Here is an 11,789-nt window from a genome sequence, read left to right as displayed (position 1 = left end):
CATGCAAATTCCCTTGGCATTTACTCGAAGTCCAGTTCCAGCTGTCGGTGGAGATGGAGGAGCAGAATGGAGCACTCACATGGCCTCCCGTGTAATGCAGATTGGATCTATTGTCAGTCAGATGGACTGGTGGTGTGGGAGCAGTCTGAAGCCAGTTCTTTCACTGCATGGTGTGTAAAGCAATGAGGCAGACAAAAGCTGGATTTAAATTAGGGAATATTTCTGCCAAATTTAATTCTCTGAAGCATAGAAATAAAACATTTAATTTATCTGGCAATGTTTATTCTGTGCACAATGTTCTAGCTAATCATAAAAGAAAAGCTATGTGTGAACATTATCTAGAAACTTCATCATATTCAGAGGAGATAAGAGTATGATTCTGCTGCAGTCTCTGAAAAAGTATTTGACTGTGAAAGTGGATACAGTTTGGCAAGAAAACAAGACAAGAAAAAAATAAAAATTTATTTTTCATTATGTAGGAATTAACAATCACTGTAAATTCTTATCTGTCACACAGGCTCCATTTTGAAAATTCTCAGTGTCCTCAAGATCCTGCTCAATGACCAGTGACTCCCACTTTGACTCTGCTGCATTTTCAATGGGAGGCAAGATCTGAATGGCTGGAAAATGCATATGCGGCTCATGCAGCAATGGCATGTGCATGAAAATAGTAAAATTTGTTGCCTGTGCACAGTGGGTATCTATGCCGATAAATAACTCTCCTCACATGTGTATTGCCTATTTGAAGATTTGAATCATCAATTACCTTGACAGAAACAGAAGACAGTATTAAAAATAATCCAAAGAAGTAACACTACACAATTTTTAATTACAAGTGACTGAAACAGCAAGTATCAGCTAATGTGAATGAAAACAGAGTTGTGTAATCCAAAGAAGAATATCAAGAATAACAACTCTGCAACTATATTTGGAAAAATAAACAACACTTTCCTTTTTACATAACAAATGTGGTGTGGGTAGTGAAAAATAACATTTAAAAAATGCTGTAACATGTTTTTATTTCTACTAGTTCAAAACAGCATTTGCTTCCTGAAATTAAATGGAATCCAGTTGAGGTTCTGTCCTTTCAGAGACTAGTCTGGAACAAGGTAATGCATTAATGACTACCCTATTGATATTGTAATTTTTCTAGTATACATAGAAATTCTCATATTGCAAGTTGCTGGGGCCCTTGATATTTCACAAATTGGGGATCATTAAGAATGTTTCCATGCCAGAGCTATACTAATTGTGACTGTGTTGATGACATCCACCATTCTACTTAAATTGAAAATCGCTGCTTACTAAAGAAGTTGGACTCAGCTTAAGTCCTTGGTGACTGATTTGATTAGTCCATTTGAGTGAGAATAGGGCAACACAGGGGCTATGTTAATGGAACTTAAACAATAGGCCATCACTAATCAGAGACCTCAAGGTTGAAGTGAGGTTAATTGTTATGCGGGTGGTATTTGAAAAGAAGTGTTGACTGGTGTAATGCACTATGGGACTGTAGTATTTGAACATGCAGCCCTAAGGCCAGAGGTTTTGTTTAGTTTCCCAATGAAATTTAAAGCTACATTATGTACACCTCTAAACAACAGCCTATACACTACTGCCTTTTGATACATCACAAGAGCAACTACTAATTGATAACAGAAATGAGCCCCCAGGCACAACATTCAGATCCAAATCTGGTACTGGATTTCAATCCCTTTCTAAAGTTGGTGAGGTGGGAATTGATTGAGTTTTGATTAAGCCCTTCATGAAATGCACATACAAGATTCAAATGACTCCTTCCTGCCCCTGAAAGTTTAGGAAATTGCGAACTCAGAGTTTCAGTTTAGTCCTGTGGTGCACATTTGGTGGAAACATATGAACCGACAGCTACAACATCTTCATGGAAAAACATTTTGGCATAATTATGGAGAACTGTTATTGATACCACTATTCAGACATGGACTTATATCTCAACATAAGCGCCAGGAGTTTTTAGCTAGCTTTCTAAGGAAGCGCAGCTTATATAAAAGTATCAGTGTTTTTGTCCGTCCAGAAATTGTGAACCTGTAGGGAAAGAAGTCTCAAACTTCCTATATTCTTTGTGAAAATAGCCTTGTAGAGGACAGAGAGTCTTAGTGATTCATCTGAGAGGGAGGCCGCAGACTTGGCAGACGTTGCATGTAATATATACCTCACATTATCTTACAATCCAGTGTTATAGAAACAGAAGTTGTAGACCAGACCAATACGTGCTTCGGCTCCTTACAACTCCATTTCATGTGGTTTAGAGTATTTATTTTTAATTAAGTAGAGTTTGGACCTCTAGGTTGTATGTCGCCACTGCACATGGGATGTAAAACATGCTGAAAGGAATGTATTAGTTGTGCACTGGAAAACTTGCTAATGGTGCAGCCTCCTTCTGGTTTAGACACGAGTACCACTTTCATGCTGAAGCTCGGCTTTAGACTTCGTTTCCTCCAAAGGAATCTGTTTGGCAACCATCGACTGGTGAATGAAGCTTCTCTGTTGTGAATGCTTCCAAGGAAATGAATTAGATGAGGAAGAAAAACATCAAAACTGGGGGCAAGGCAGAGGGAAAAAACTCTGAAACCCCTCAGTAAGAAATTTAACTGTTTCCTCCAAAATGTGGAAAAAGAATGACAAAGACAAGGAGAGAAAAGAAGAGCTGGTATAGTTAGGAATAAGGGACTTTCTGACCCCTTCTCTCTTTTCATATCAATCAGCTTTTTTTTTTTTTTTTTTTTTTTTTTTTTTAGGATTGCTGCACAAATCCGGTCAGGAAGCCCGATTTTCCATTTCTGTGCATGTACCGCGGTACAGGAGGAGGGGTGAGGAGAACGTGCTGGCACACATAAAAATCTAGTATGAGCATGGGAAACATAAGGACGTTTTAACACAATCACATATGGAATTTACAAGGTCCTAAGACATGAATAAGCGCCTTATTCACAGGAAGCCAATATTTTGATGTATTCCCATGGCAGAAACAAAGTGATGGGCAAGAAATGGATAGGCACATAATACACACTCCAGTTGTCTTTTGCAGTCAGTGCCTTTCCCTAAAAGGAATCCTTTCTCTATTTTCATTTCTTCTGTCTAAATAATCAGGCCTCCCAAGCATACGCAGTGTTAGCAAAGTCTTTCCAATCTGTTCAGAAGTATTACTGGGTGCTGTGGATAGAGCAGCTGGAGGCCTTACTCAGCTGGAAAACCAGCAACTCAAAATATTTTAGCATAGTATCCCACATAACAAATGACTACTTAAATAAAGTTTAATTGCAGCCCCTAGGGAAGGATAGAGGAAGGGTCAAACTGCTCGACACATGTGCTTTGTTCTTTGTAACAAAAGCCTTCAAGTGTAAGTAAATGAACTTTGAAAAATAAAATGAAATTGTGTTTTGATGTTTTGAGTATCTACTATATGGGAGCAGAGCCACACAACAGGAAGCAAAGAGCAAGGAAAAAAAACCCAAACCAAAGCAAACCAGTTTAGTGCATATTGCACCATATTAATTTCCTTCAAAAATCCCAGCAGTGTGCAAACTACCTGCTCATATTATACTCTAGGCAAATTCAGGGCTCAGGGTTGACCTGGTGAGGATTTGTTTATTTGCCTATTACTGCAGCTATTGCTACATTTCCAAAAATTCACTTGTTTTGGGTAGTGCTTGTGAGCCCCACACTTCCATCAGGACAGACTGCGTTCAGGCACAGAAATAGGGTCATAGCCTCAAAGAGCTGAATATGCAGAAAGGAGAACAGCAACAGAGAGGTGGTTGCAGACAGTGGTTTTCTCACTGAGGATCCACTTCAGCCAAGCACATCCTACCAGAGAATTGTCCCATTGAAGTCAAATCAGAGGATTCTCAAGTTCAGATGAGCTTGCAAAGTGCAAGGGATATTTCTCTCCACTGTGTGGAAGGTCTTTGTTCCTGAAAAACAAAAAAAAGTGTAAAGCTGAATCTTTTGCCTCCTGAAAATGCTAGATCCTACCATTCTCCGTAACGTGGGTGGTAAGAGAAGTGAGGAGGAAATGCATGTGGCAGAACAGAGTTTGTGGTAGCTGGTTCTCATTGACATAAAATCTTTCAGGTCCATGTTTTGGTTGCAAAACAACCCTTCCTTGTGATTCACACAATATCGAGATGACTCTGTCTTCGGTCTGCTGTGTTACTTAGTAGCTGTGATTTGTCACTAAATATCATTAGTGATGGAGTTTGCTTCACACCTTCTGACTCTGCCCACAGGTCACTGACTTGATTTACAATCATGGAGTGATTCAGGAGGACTCAGAGGAACTTGATTATCTGATCAAGTGCCACTAATTGAGCAGCTATGGAGATGCCAGTTACATCTGTTTGGAAAGTATTCTGAATTCCAGCCCCACTGTTTATGCAATTCCACTCCTTTGGCTCTAAGATGTATAAAAACAAGTGTTATCCATGGCAACTAATGGAATAAATAGACTTGCTTTCCTTGGAACTGAGAACTTTCTCACTCTGTAACACACAACAGCCTGAATGCTGTAGCCCGAATTCAGAAACCCCTGTGTTTCTGAAGATGTTCCTATGGCTACCCATTATAGCATTTCCTTATTTTAAGTGTAAAATTTAGTTTCTAGGTATCTGTCCCAGGACTCTCACTGGTGTTCCCCGCAATGAATGAGGTACTACCCATCCACCATTGCTGTTCGCTATGTCTGTGTACATAGTAGCCCACATAGAATCGTTCTTTAATCTCACTCATCTTTTAGAGCTGTGGATACCCATGTCTTTGCCAGTGAATGCCCTTGGAACTATTAATTTGCTATCTAGATCAATTTCATTACACTGAGTACTCCAGCTCAGCCAAGACTCCCACAGGATTCAGTAGGAGCGCTGATAGTGCTGAAAAACTACACAGCTTGCTTGGCCCACGTGCTTGTGCCAGGAAGAATTACAAGAGAAGCATTATATTTAACAACAGGAAAGAGGAATGCTATTGAATGTAGGGTCCATTCCAAAAGCAGGAGTCCCCTTTCTACTTTCCTTTCTTCTGTGAAAACTTCAAAATAGATTCATTAAATGTTCCAGGCATCAGAAGTTTATTTAACAGTTTGCTTTAATTTGGGATAAGAAAAACTTTCAGGAGAGTTACATCTTCTTAAAAATAACAGTAATCATTCTGATTCACAGCAGAGCTCTCTATTTCCTCATCACACCATTGATCAGGACTTTGATTAACTGTCCAATGCCAGTAAAAGCTTTCAGATATTTTATGTAATTAAATATATGAATTAATCTCTCTGAATCCAGATACAGTTTGTGAGGTTGATTTCAGCTAAGTCACCTTATTTTTATAAAACAAGCAACACAAAACCAGGAATGAAATAGATTTTAGTTGTTGAACTGTATTTGCTGTTACTATCTTCTGCTTGATCTGTCTGTGTTTCCAGGTAGTACAAAACCCCTCACACTACAGTAAGTAAACTGAAAAATAATAATAATAAAAAAAGCAAAAACCAAACCCACAAAACTACCGAGTGCACTCAATGTGATGACTTAGTTTTTTTTTTTTTTTCAAATCAGCCTTCAAAGATATGGTTTATATCCCAAAATTGCAATCTGTAATCTAAACAAACCTTTCCCTGAGGTGAAGTAAACTTGCACCGGACAGCAGACATTGCTAAACATGCCAGCTTGCCTGCTATATGGCCAAAGTGTTTATTCAACAGAAGCTTGGACGACAGCCACCACATCAATGTCACAGCCTCTCAGCACATGCGAAGAAAATACATGTGATACATAGCAAATTAGGTGTCCTGCTCTAGAAGGAATGGAATGGGATTGATTTGCCACTTTTAGCAATGCTCTTTTACTGTCAGCTTGCCTTTGAGAAAAGCATTAAAGATTCTTGTCACAGATGTTTCTTTCATAAACTGTTGTGGGAGAATGACATTCTGCAAAAATGGTTTACTACTCTGCTTTCTTCTCCCGGGAAAACAAAGTGCGCTAGTCAGCCTAGCCAAATGGGCTCAAGGAACGCTCTTCAGTTATATCACAATAGCATTAAGGATCATGACATTTACAGAGCTGATCTTAGAAGCTCTCTTGGCTAATGTACAGTGTAGAGGTATTTATCCAAAGTGTGTGCCATTGATTTTTTTTTTTGTTTTGCATTAGTTCAGTGGGGTAAAACTGGCCAGTTGGGTGTTCAAAACAGAGAAGATAAAAAGGACTGAGCTTACACACCATGTATTAAGTGAATGATTCACACTGCATTTGAGTAATTAATCACCTTTAAACAAAAAAAAAAAAAAAGAGAGAGAGAGAGAAAGAGGGAAATCTATTACAGTAGCTAACATAGGAAGCCTCATTTGATTTTATTCTAAGTTGCTGGGTTTCATAAAATGTAGCCATGGGATGAAATCTCTTTTTAGATCACAGGATGAGTCTTTGATCAAGGAAGCATATTTTTAATTGTTTACATCTAGCTGAGAGATCTGGGGGATGGGAAAAACAATGAATCTATTATTTTTAGGTCATAAACTTTACTTGAAAACATTTTGAGAATGCAAATTTCCTTACTAAAAGTCAAAAGGTTTTGTATGAGTATTTGCTCTGCTGTAAAAAAGAGTTACTATAGCAACAGCAACATCATATAGAATCTATGACTTGCAAAGCACGTTCTGGAGAAAACACGTTACCCACGTCACATTAATTTTCATACTTTATATAATGTTAAACAAGCAAAACAATCCTATAATATCCAGATTTTTCTCTTTGCAATATTTATTTTAAAACAATATATATATATTTTTCCAGACATAGTCAGATATTTGCAAAATATTTTAAAATTAGAAAAAGACTTTGGTGTTTCAAATGCACCTTGTGGTCCTCCATACAGCTTTCTGAGTTCCTAAACTAATTCTTCCTAAAGATAAATACTACTACAGAAACGTGAAATATATTCTAAGTTTACTGTGATTAGGAGCAAGATAATAAGTGCTTTGCAGAAAGGACCAGCTCTCCGTGTCTGAGCAGCCTCAGCACAAACCTCGGCATGCAATGCAGGATCCTGTGCTGTCCAGAAACAATGCTGCTGGGGAGGCTCCTGGTGCTGGAGCGTGTGCACAGGGAGAGAGCAGGCAGAGATTTGTTTTGCCTAGGGCAGTCTGAAATAAGTTCATCGTCATCTGTGTCAAAGTTCATGAGGCTTGCTATATAAAGAAATGTTTTCTAAAATAGGAGTGTTTGTGGCTGTAGAGGGCATGTTTTGTTTTGGGAAACAGAAAACAAAGCTGTAGTAACTGCAGCAGATATGCAGGTGAGCAGTTAGAGGTGGGGTGTTAAGCAACCACCTGGTGTTATATAGACACATGATGAGTTGATGAGACTCCTTTTTGCCAGTAGGACAGCCAGGACAGTCTAGCATGCATCTACTCAAAACAATGGTGAAGAAAAGGTGATTCAAGATTTACAAAACTGGAAATTTAGTGGAAATTACTCTTTCCCTGCCCCACCAGGTAGGAAATCCCAAAGGAGCCTTACTGTACTCCTGATTCCAGCACTGTACGGGACTCCATGACCAGCTTCCTCAAGGACAACCTTTCTTCCTACAAGCTGATGTAGTTTGTTTTGTTTCTAAAGGTGCTGCCTGGTGTCCTAGAAATAGGACACTAATAAAAAGATTTTATTTAATTTGAAGCTGTGACCATGTGGTCCTGTCATTAGGAACACAGTTATACTGCAAATATATGTTTTAGTTTCTAAGCTGGCTTGATTCCCAGATTGCAATGTGGTAAGACTTTTGATTTGAGTTATTAATCAAATGACAAGAATTTCATGCAAGGTTTGCTTATATAGAAGGTCCATGTAATCTATATCTTTCTTTTCTACACTATTAATGTATTCAGGGCTGCTTTTTTTCCCCCTCCATTTAAATGTCAGCAAGTCTGATTAAGTATAAGCAAGAAATTAGTGTTCCTTCTTCAGTAGTATCTCAGCACAGAGGGGACTTTCCAGAGGAGACAGTGTCATCACTTTTAGACAGACTGTTCCCCAAAACCAGCATTACTGGACTTCTGTGGCAGCTCAAGACTGACTTTCTAACTGGGGGAATGATAATTTCCTGGCTGTAGTCCACAAAATATACCCTTGGCCAAAGAATTCCCCAGTTCCACAGTCTGAAAATCACTCTATAACCACTCATGAAATAGTTTCAGTGCATGTTGACATAGCTCCTAGGGAGGAACAGCAAACAATAGCCTGTATCCTCCCCATGCCTGCACTGGGGGAGAAAGAGCAAAATGAGAGTGTTCATTACTCATGACAAGCACGCATGAGATAGCAGCTGACAGTATCTGACAAGCTGCAATCACAAGTACCCGAAAGCACATCGATTGGGCCCTGCGTGACTTTGCCATGGGAGGACGGACACCACCACTCGCTCCCCAGAGAGCTGGGTGTACCTAGCATTGCACGTGGCAATGTGCTACCCCTGCGCCGAGCGCCTCTGGCTGGCTTTTACCCATCACTGTAGCATGTGTTATGGAACATTTAATAAAAACTTCCCAACGAAGTGCTGAATGGCTAAAATACATTACATGTGTTTCACGTGGGAGAAAAGAAAGAAAGAAAGAAAGAAAGAAAGAGAGAAAGAAAGACAGAAAAAGACAGACAGAAAGACAGAAAGAAAGAAAGAAAGAAAGAAAGAAAGAAAGAAAGAAAGAAAGAAAGAAAGAAAGAAGGATAAGACTAGAGAATTGGTTATAAGCAGGCCTATCTGTTGACATGGGAGCTGTTAAGCTGAGTTGCTGAGTTGCTGGATTTCTCCATGAACATCAGGAGTAAAATCAGATTCCAAAAACTAAGCAAACAAAATGCTAACACACTGCTGTTGGCAAACCTGGAAGGATCTGGATCACTTTTCAGAAGTCTTTTTTCCTGCCTCATTTAATAATTTTATATATAGCTTTCCTCATCTATCCTTTGCCATTTCCTCAAAAAAAACCTTCGAGCAGGGACACCTATCTTAAAACATGCTTGAAATGATTTTGTTATGTTTGTGATACAACACAAACACTGTCAGTCTGAAATTCCTTTCCTGGTGCTGCTATTTTGAGAGGTAACCAAAAAAAGGGAGAAAACCGGCTATTTAAAGGCTTTTGAATTATGTCATTACAGAAGATAGTGGGGGATCATCTAAAATAACCTCAGTAATATTACCTCTTGTCTGGTTGCTTTTCTATTATTAGTTTATTCCACATCACCATTTTGTCTTAAGATTTATATTTGTTTAGCACTTAACATAACACATGATGTTGATATACAATTTCAATCTTCCATTTAGAAAAACAGGGACTAGTTTTAAATAAAGTAAAATGAATTCTGCAAAAACACTGAGTAGATCCACGGATGGTGTAAAGTGTCTTTAATGAAGTTCATAAACTTGAATTAAAGTCCCAAGTGGCTGTGTAGTTTGACTACATTCATCCCTCTTTTTGTCTGTGAATACTTGTTCAGGAGGGATTTAGCTAGAGGTAACATTCAGGAACAAATATTCTCTAGCCGAAGGCCCAAATTCTCACATACTTGCCTTAACATGATGTCTTGTAACCAATTACTCATTATTAGACATTCATTATTTATGCATTTTTTTTTTAATTTCTCTTCTTTCACTGTCTGAACAAACAGGAGAATGTGAATTCAGATAAATATATAGTGAAAAACATACAAATACCTACAGACTGAACTTTGAAAGCCATGTTGTTGTTTATATATATATATTATTGCTGACTCAGTGAAGAATAGGCTACGGAAAAAAATGCTTGTACATTTTTTTTTTTTTTTTTTTTTAACAGAAAGAAAAGGGACTAAATATAGCCGATATATTGTTCACAGTGAATAATGTAAATCTCCCTCTCTTAAATGTATTACCTGCATCATTAATTAAACCAGATTTCATTTTTCGTGTCAGTATGTGCATCTTTTGTTTTCCATAATACATTACATGACTGTTGAGTTGATTGGTAGCTGGAGAACTAACATAAACTCATAAATGATAGACATCTATATTGTAATGAAAAGGTCCAACCAATTGATGAGTGGGCATAAAGCCATTCAAACAGGTGGGTCTGAGCATCAGCAGCCAAAACATCAAATAAGTCCATCAAACGGAGATGTTGAGACTGGGTAGATTTCACAGCCAGGAACATCGAATGTTAAGACTGTGTAATTAGCAGAATATGACACAATTAAACCACAATTAAACCAGCTCTGGGCTGGATTAGTTCTGAAAAATACAATAAATACCTTTCATATTACGGAAAGGAGAGCCTGAAAAGATGCCTGCTTTTAACAGGATATGACAGATGGAAGTCAGGATTTCCAAATCAGGAGTTTGAGGTTCCTCTTTCACAAGGACTCATAGCACAATGCTGTATTTAGGTATTTCCAAGCCTATATAAGGAGAAACCCTTGCTTGCCTAAAACGAACAGCAAGCTGCTGCTGTGGACAAAGCCTTCTGCATGAAAGCCCCAGCTAACAAGAAAGCTCTTCTTCCTTGCTACCATTTGCCAGGCAGAGTAGTATAGTGTCAGAACACAGCTTTTACTGATTAAAGGTTAATTTGTTATACATCATAATTTAGTCATCTAATAAGAGAGTAAAAACAAGAAAATGTGACTTTAACTAAGTAACTTGTGTAAATTATATCTGATAAAACCTACAGGAATTCAAATTATATTTCAATTTCGTAAACTTGCCACCCCAGAAACTACGAATTACTTTACTTTCCTAACACAAAACAGATTTTGTATGAGATTAATGGGAAATGTGCATTGTTTATAATAACTCATATTTCATAAATTAGCAGTGATCATATTCTGGTTTCTATTTGCATGCTTAGTTTGTTTCCCTCCCAGAGACACAGAGAAAACTACCCCTTAGATATTTGCCAAAACAGCAAAGAGAGGCACGGTTATTTTGCAAGCACCACCCTGCCAGGGTTCTTTCTTGGGATGGAAGCTTTGAACTTTGCTTGTGGCACAAAATGAGTTTTCCTGGAGAAACACGAGGAAGAGTGGTCTGAATGATGCCTCCCTCTGCTGCATTGCCTACTATCCAGCAATAAACCCTTAGGCCTAAATAAGTGATTTACAGTGAAACCCAATAGAAAAATCACAGAACTGGTAAACTGAAGAGTGCTTTCAAGTAGAAACTTAGTGGCAAGAGAGGTTATTGATCAAGTTGGAGGAACCAGATCTGTGTGTGCAGTCACAGAACTTCAGTATTGTTGGAATAACTGAGACTTGGTGGGAGAGTTGTGTGGGTGGAGTGCTGTGGTGGATGGACACTAGCGCTTCAGGAGAGGCAGGAACAGAAGAGCAGGCCAAAGGGTTGCCTGTGTATGAAGGAACAGCTCAGATGGATGGAGCAGCGCTGAGCAGCAGGCTGGGTGAGAGTCTGAGGGACAGGAAGAGAAGAGAGGTCAGTGAGGGTGTCATCATGGTAGCAGGCCAACCAGTCATGGTGAGGGGGTGGATGGTGCCTCCTTTAATCAACTCAAAGAAGTCTCTAGCCTCTGATACGAGGTTATGGCAGACCACCAGCTTGGAGTGCTGCCCATCTTGTCAGCCATCTTGCTGTATGCACAGTCCAGCAAAGCCAGAAAGGATTTACACTAGGCCTTGCTGCTGAGTTTAGAAGATGCATGATGGATGTGATAGCACATGAACATGATGGCATGGCACAATGGCATGGAAGTGCAGATCAGAATCCAACATTATCTG

At 38.9% G+C, this 11,789-nt stretch overlaps 1 long non-coding RNA gene across 3 annotated transcripts in view; it reads left to right on the top strand.

Annotated features, from left to right (window-relative positions):
• Positions 1 to 5,102, top strand: part of LOC310904232 — a 74,100-nt gene extending 68,998 nt beyond the window's left edge. For 2 of the 3 annotated variants that reach the window (XR_014588129.1, XR_014588131.1), the window contains one exon: positions 518 to 5,102. This is a non-coding gene — a long non-coding RNA (uncharacterized lncRNA). The remainder of the gene's footprint in view (positions 1 to 517) is intronic. The other variant, XR_014588130.1, reaches the window with a different exon arrangement.
• Positions 5,103 to 11,789: the final 6,687 nt, after the last annotated feature.

This window comes from Anser anser (assembly GCF_964211835.1).
Source record: "Anser anser genome assembly, chromosome: 9".
Taxonomy (NCBI): Eukaryota; Metazoa; Chordata; class Aves; order Anseriformes; family Anatidae; genus Anser; species Anser anser.
Note: the sequence above shows the minus strand (reverse complement) of the source record. Positions and strands in the feature narration are given on the sequence as shown.